At 41.2% G+C, this 8,247-nt stretch overlaps 1 pseudogene; it reads right to left on the bottom strand.

Annotated features, from left to right (window-relative positions):
• Nucleotides 1–5,938: 5,938 nt before the first annotated feature.
• LOC115547607 (putative nuclease HARBI1) lies at nucleotides 5,939–7,279 on the bottom strand (annotated as a pseudogene).
• Nucleotides 7,280–8,247: the final 968 nt, after the last annotated feature.

The following is an 8,247-nucleotide window of genomic DNA, read 5'->3' as shown; positions in this document are numbered from 1 at the left end:
GGATGGGGGCTGAATGGTTGTGAGAGTTGAAGTACATGTTGAAGTAGCCTACATGTTGATCACATTTGTAACAGCAGAGCAAGATCCGTATAGTTGCTGAAAGACAAATGCTGCATACTATGCTTTCAGCATTTTACAGTTCAGGTAATCCATCATCAGATACAAGATTAAACCTGTATGGCACAGAAGCAGCTGTAATATTAGTATGAAATGAATCCACTAATTTGATCTAAATAGGTATGCTACATTTGACACTGATTTCGGTGTTGAATATTCTCCTTCAACATTTAGGCTAGTGGTGTTCAGTCTTCTGGAACACACATGGACCTTTCAGAGTTGGCTGGAGTCCCTCAGTCTACCCCAAAGAAGAGCAAAGACAACAGCGCTGAACAGTCCACATCTAGTCTGCCCTCAGCTTTGACATTATCCCTGACTAGTCCAGAACCAGCCGTGGTCAGGCCACAATATCTGGCAGATACCTGGCACGGCCTCCAACGTGGAAACTTCAAGAGGTAAGCATTGCATCACAAATGTTGCCGTTGATGTTTCAAGCCAATAGACTTGACATCTTGAATTGTATATTTATTTATTTTTAATTGTAAGGTATTGGGTGCTACATCGGCATCATGGATTCTGCTTCATTCTGCCCCAGAAGACATTTCACCCATGAGTGAATGGCTTGCTTTTCCGGCCCTATCTAACTGTATGCTTTGATGTCATTGTTGAACTTTGATTTAAAAACTTGCTTTGTTTCATAAAATCCAAAATGTATCCCTGTAAATTCCACAGGAAGATGTAGATCAGGGGTGGCCAACCAGTCAGAGACTAAGAGCCACATTTTTTACTGTGTTACTGCAAAGAGCCACATCATATACACGGGTACACATGAACATTAGGGATGGGCCGATAGTCGATTCTATCGACTATCGACGATAGATGGATTCCATCGTCGATCGTCTCAAATAGCCGATAAAAAGGCGATAATTATATTTTAATAATTAATTATTATTATTATTTCTTTTTTTTTTTAAAGCGCTGTGGTAGCTATTTTTTCAACTTAAAAAGCCCCGCAAATTGTAATTGAAATTAACTGGCACCGGTGGAAAATATACTATGTAGCGCTGACCTGCCGTATTCACTCACTGCTGCGAGAGGAGAGGGGAGGGGCTCGAAACCTACCGGTCTGCTCGCACGGCGAAATGACATCACACCCCGCTGCACCACAGCTGTGGTACATGAGCTGTGTTCGAAATCGTTCCCTATTCACTCACTCACTATTCACACTTTCGCAAATGCAGCCATCATCGCTTCTTTTACATCTATTCCACGGGTTCGTTCCTTCAATGGCACAATGTCAAGGAGTTCTTCTCTGATATGACACTCACTTGATACTGACCGTGCAAATATTGCCAACTGTGGCTTGTCCTGAATGTCGCAAGACTCGTCCAATGCGACACTAAAATATTCGCCTTCTTGAAGAACGGAGTGCACCTGCGATTCAATAGCCGTGTTAATGTCCGATATTCTGCGTTCAACAGTGTGGCGGGACAGTTGGACGTCTGACACCATTAGTTTTAGTTTGTCGTTTTCAGGAGACAAGATTTTAACAACGTCACTGAGACATTTTTTTACAAACTCCCCTTCATTGTATGGCTTTTTAGCTCGTGCAATGTTCCAAGCCAGTTGATAAGATGCCAGCGTTTGGGTCTCTGAGTGCATCGTAGATTTTTGGAACATCTGTGTCTGCTTTTCTGCCTGCCTTTTCAAAGCGATTAACCTGTGCTTGGGAAGTTCAGTCCCGTTCCAAAATTCCTGGTCGAAGTTAGCATGGAGTGAGCTGAAGTGGCGCTGAAGATTTGAAGCCTTGAATTGCGCTAATGACACCTGCATATAAGGCAGAATGGCTTCCCATTACGTTCAACAAAAAAATATAAACTCCCCCACTCTGTCAAAAACGTCCTGTGTTCCTCTTCATATTTTCTTTTTGCTGTGCATTTTTTACCTGCCATTTTTGGAGCGTAGCCTACTTGACGCAAATTGTTTACTCATGGGAAGGAGCTCTGTCACGTTAAAATTGTACCGGGGGCGAAAATTGTACCGGCCTACGTCATCAGTTGTTGACAATTTGACAACTAATTTGATTGGGTTGTCCGTTGCCGGGCAGGTTTCAAAAAACATTCGGCTCATGTTTCCAAAGACGAAATAACATAATACAGATAACGGATCGCTAGATAACACTTGTTTATACTTTATATTTGTATTGTATTGAATTGTTTAATCGAATTTAGTTAGTAAACTGAGTGTTTAAAGCAGGTTTCAAAAACCATTCGCGCTTATGTTGCCGAACAACAAATAACATAATACAGATAACGGATCGCTAGATAACACTTGTTTTTACTTTATATTTGTATTGTATTGAATTGTTTAATCTAATTTAGTTAGTAAACTGAGTGTTGAAAGCACGTTTCAAAAACCATTCGAGCTTATGTTGCCGAACACCAAATAACATAATACAGATAACGGATCGCTAGATAACACTTGTTTTTACTTTATATTTGTATTGTATTGAATTGTTGAATCGAATTTAGCTAGTAAACTGAGTGTTTAAAGCAGGTTTCAAAAACCTGTCTTGTCACGCTCAATGAAGGAGTGCAATGAACGAGCATGAAAGTTTGTGAATGTTCAAGAACCTTCCTACGTCATTCGACGCGATCGCCCGTTGCCAGGCAACAAACGATCGCGTCATCTGTTGCCAGGCAGGTTTGTAATTTGTCAACAACTGATGACGTAGGCCGGTACAATTTTCGCCCCCGGTACAATTTTAACTTGACATCTCCTCCAAGCTGAGCAGGCCATTTTATGTTGCATCAACACCAAACGTTTGTGAACGTTATTTTGCGTCATTAATTAAAACGTTTGCGAACATGCACACACATACAAAAAAACAAAATGATAAAAAAATATATATATAAAAAAATATATATATATTTTAACACAAAATTTAATGTGAACTGAAGAGCCGCACGAAACGAGGCAAAGAGCCGCATGCGGCTCGCGAGCCGCAGGTTGGCCACCCCTGATGTAGATGATCCTCTGCATGAAATGAGCACAAGCTTTTGTGACGACCCAGCTGACGATAGCTTCAAGCCACTGAGTGACACCTCCCCATCTAGTCCAGGAACGGGTTCAGGTTCTACATCCAGTAAAGGCTCTGAGATAGCTCGGCAGACAGGAGGTGGTTGGTGGATGAGGCTAAACTGATGGAACTTTTTAAAACATGCCACCAATGCGGAACAGCCATTAAAGAGCAGACCACAACACAACATGGAAGCCAAATAAAAATGAATTGGACATGCCAGCAAGGACACAGTGGAGAATGGGAATCGGGCCCGGACTAGAGGCAGATGGGATGTAACAACATACTGACCTGTGCTGCCATCTTGTTTACCGGAGCAACCTTCACAGATATAAAAGACTGGGCACAACTTGTCAACCTACAACTCCCCAGTAAATCACAATACTATGCCATCCAATCCAAATACCTCATTCCAGCTGTGAACGACGCATACAAGGCTCAGCAAGATAAAAACAGAGCATGTCAGAGAACTAAGTGCTTCCGGACAGAAAGTTGACTTGGGAGGAGATGCCAGGTGTAATAGCCCAGGTATGCATAATTATTCATTCAATTTAAGTGTAATTTTGAACACCATAAGGTACAGCTATATTTATATGTATGTATCTATTGTACAGGTTTCAGCTCCAAATTCTCCACATACTCCTTCCAGGATGATGCAACTATAAGTCCAGGTAAATCAGCATGAAAAGTTTGTGAACAAAAATGTATTACCAAGACAAGATGTACTCAACAAGCTATCAGTAGATATGCAGTTGCATGTCGACACTCAACAATCTATCAGTAGATTCAATTCAGATTAGTAGATTCAAGAAAACTTTATTTATCCCCAGGGGGCAATTCAAGTAGATATTAATTAGATAGATAATAGATAGATAATTATTATATAAAGTATATATCAGTAGATATGTCAACAGTGAATAAGTTGACATTCAACCGTATGTCAACTCATTCACTGTTAGGGTTAGCCCTAACCCTAACAGTGAAGTTAAGGTTAGGGTTAGTGTGAACTCATTCACTGTTGACATGCAACTGCATATCTACTGATAGCTTGTCGAGTGTCAACAGTGGACTATCAAAATAAAGTGATACCTACGTTTTTAAGTGGGAGATACCATTTGACTTGTGCCTAAAAATAACAAACCTGGTGATATCCATTTTAATAGGCTGAAATCACAGACAGGAAATGTTCACTTAAATGTAATTCTTTCCCCGGATCCTTGAATAAATCCAAATTGGTTCTCGTACAAAAAACAACATCTGCTCCTATTTTTGAGAACACCTCTCCTCTTCCAACAACTTGATACGGTCCTCACTCGCAAGCCAAGCTCCAAGCTCACACCTATAATTAAGCAAGCGCCTCAGGTCAAGAAAGCTGAAAGTGTGGAGAATGAGGTAAGGCTGACATTTAATTTTCAATAATATGTATGTTTTCATTTTATATTTACTAGGCAAAACATAATTGTTTAACTAGGTACAGTGCACATTATTGAACATATCCATACTTCAATGTTAATGTCCGTTGGAGTTGACCCGTTTTAAAGTTTGAAGATCTAGGAAAAATAGTTAAAAGTAATTTTTCAGTATGAAACTTCTGCTTGCCTTAGTGTAATCGACATATAATATGAAAATAGTTAATCTCACATATTTGCAACCACCCCCTGCATGTTTATATCACATAGATACTGTTCGGGTCGATTTGACCCAGCAGTAAAACTGGAGGTAAAAGGGTGTCAGAAATGTCAGACTAATTCTTTCTTTACAACTGTGAGACATATTCACCCAAATCACACACGCACGCACGCACGCACGCACGCACGCACGCACACACACACACACACACACACACACACACACACACACACACACACACACACACACACACACACACACACACACACACACACACACACACACACACACACAGGTGCAAGTGTTATGACTTTTGACAGGAACCATTTATGTTCTCTGTTCTCGCGGGAAAACTCCACCCACATTCAGTGGACACTCAAAAGGGGAGGGTCAAAACATATCAAATATTCTCTGCATGGGAGTCATACCAACATTACACTCTGTCAGGCAGACCTTTACAAAATGAGCAGCAGAAGCAAATGGATGACAGTCCCGGGGCCCGTTTCAGAAAGCAGGTTCAACAAACTCTAAGTTAAAACCTTAACTCTAGGTTGACCAACTCTGAGCTGTGAAACTCTGAATTTTCGGTTTCAGAACAGGTGATAACGCTTAGTTCAATCAACTCTGAGTCAAGGTAACTCTGAGTGAAGCTCGTGCATGAGGATATAAAAAGTCCTCATCAATGGAACACAGATAACATGATTCACCATGGCAACAAGTACTAACAAGCCTTGATCCTCCTACTTCTCCCCAGCGGAGTTGCAAATCTTAATGACTGCATATAGAAAGCGAGCATATATTTTTACTAAAAAGCAATACTATGGCAGCAGCCAAAAAGCGGGAGCTTGCATGGAAAAAAATAGCTGACCGAGTCAGGGTATTTGAGAAAAAGAAAATGTTTTCTCTTGAATGTTCCACTTATTCAACAATTATATTCCATATGTGTGTTTGTGCGCAGTTGTAACACAACAGGCCCCAAACGGACTTGGCTGCAACTAAAAATGAAATATAAAAATGTAGTTCAAACAGATAAGGTATAATTGTACAAGCAATTGTGATGTTGTTTAGCCTGCCCTCATTAAACAGCATTTAGTGGCTGCATTCAACATGTGATAGATATATTTAAGTAATTAGGGAAATCTGCTAAACAAAGAAAAATCCCAACACTGCCAGTATTTAATATTGTCTATATGAAAGCAACACCTAAATGCCTTTTATACATACAAGTCTCCAAATTTGTGTTTTCTGGTTATCTTAAAATTTGACCTCCATTATAGCCAACAGAAAAAAGGCAGAGTCAGTTAGAAATGATTTAAGTATATCATGTCTCTAACAGCTCTTCCATCTCGTGCATCAGCAGGGGGGTCAGGATTATTATCTGGATCATTGGGGGAAAGAGTAGGACATTGTTCTCCTCCAATAGTGGCAATGTTGTGGAGAACCAAACATGGCACTATAATGTCACAAGCCTTTTCCGGGGTGACCCTGAGCCTACGAAGGCACTGGAACCGGGCCTTGAGTATGCCGATGGTCATCTCCACTCTGGCTCGTGTCCTGCAGTGAGCCAAGTTGTAGTGTTGCTGTGGGCAAGGGTCAGGGTCAGGGTAAGGGGTCAGCAGATAGCGCTGGCAGGGGTACCCTCTGTCTCCGAATAGATAACCATCAAACTCTCCTATGATAATACAAGATACACTCATAGGATATAACTATATACTGGATATATAAACTATATATATAAACTCACCACGGGCAAATCTGGCACTCAGTGTAGACTCACGAAACATTCGTGAGTCATACACAGACCCAGGCCACTTCGCTTCCACATTATTTATCATGTGGGCTGCGTCACATATGATCTTCACAGTGGAGAACAGTAATTAGCTGTATAGTGAAGCATATTTCATTTGGGCTAGTATTTAGGCCTACCTGTACATTAATGCTGTGGACAGATTTCCTATTCACATAATCTCCTTCATTTATTGAAGGAGCTATGATAGGAATGTGAGTGCCATCTATGCAGCCAATCACACCTTGAAACCCTAAAATATATCAAATTGACTGATTAGTGCTTCAAGTCTCAAAGCTTTATGACATAAATGAATAACTGCTTAGACTGATACCTGCAATTCTGTGGAACTCTTCTTTGAGAAGTCTGGTGGGTCTGACTTGGGAACACTACAAACGTGCATAGTAGCCGTTTCAGTGCAAGTGTCACATTTCGGACAGCCCGACAGACAGTTGCCTTGGACACATGCTCTGCATCACCGACGTTATACAAAAAACTGCCGTTGGCAAAAAAACGAAGTGCAATACAAAGAATTTGCTCGGAACTGAGAGCGTGTCCACGATGTGTCATGTGAGCGATGTGAAGGCTCAGAATATTGTTTATATAAATGATTGATGATGCAGAGAAACGGAAACGCTCAAACAGGTAGCTACTCATCAGGGAATGATAAAACATCCAAGTATCTGCGCCTCGACATCAACTGGCTCTTCAATAAAAGGACACGCCATGTCTGCCACTGCCTTCAGTCGGCAGGCTTCAACTTAAGAGCAGGATAAACTCGGGGTTAGTTGAAGAAAACCTGCCAGCGAGCAGGTTAGGTTCACGGAGTATGTTGCCAGGGTAACTGACTCAGAGTAAAGCTGAACTGGCTTTGTGAAACTGAAAAACCAGAGTTTCCCTCATCTCAGGGTTAACTAACTCAGAGTTTTCACTAAACCTGCTTTCTGAAACGGGCCCCAGGAGTCTCGGGACTTCCTCACTGATCATGACAGTGAAATAGAGGATTTGTCTGAAGACGAAGACGATCTTGAGCTAAATTCAGATTCTAATGATTCAGATTTTGAACCAGATGGGGGAATTGCTATTCCAATTCCTCCAAGCAAGACATTCATGTCAAAACATGGTGAAATACAGTGGTCTTCATCCCCAAATATGTGTCAGGCGAAACTGTCTGCAGAAAAAATAATAAAGACAGTGCCAGGGCCCACTAGGATGGCAGTGACCCTTGTGACTGACATCAAGTTCATTCTGGAAATGACTATCCAGAAGAGAGCCGTGTTTCTGGGGAGAAGTGGAAGGAGCTGGACAAAACACATTTAGATGCGTATTTGGGGCTCCTCATCCTGGGATGAATCGACAGCCAGTCTGTGGGATGCAGAGACAGGCAGGGCTTTATTTCGAGCCACAATGTCGCTGGAGACTTTTCACATTTTCTCCAGAGTAATCAGATTTGATAATCGATAGACAAGGGCTGGTAGACGGGAGAGAGACAAGCTGGCAGCTGTTAGGACAGTGTGGGACAAGTGGTTAGAGCAACTTCCACTACTCTATAACCCAGGCCCTAATATCACAGTGGATGAAAGGCATAAAGGCCTAACCCGTAATAAAGTGGTAAAACATAAAAAAAAAAGTTTGAACAAATATATATTTTTTAATGAAAAACGAGTGAATTATCTTAATTGAACCATTACCTGTT

This window comes from Gadus morhua, chromosome 7 (genome assembly GCF_902167405.1).
Source record: "Gadus morhua chromosome 7, gadMor3.0, whole genome shotgun sequence".
In the NCBI taxonomy this organism is placed as follows: domain Eukaryota; kingdom Metazoa; phylum Chordata; class Actinopteri; order Gadiformes; family Gadidae; genus Gadus; species Gadus morhua.
Note: the sequence above shows the minus strand (reverse complement) of the source record. Positions and strands in the feature narration are given on the sequence as shown.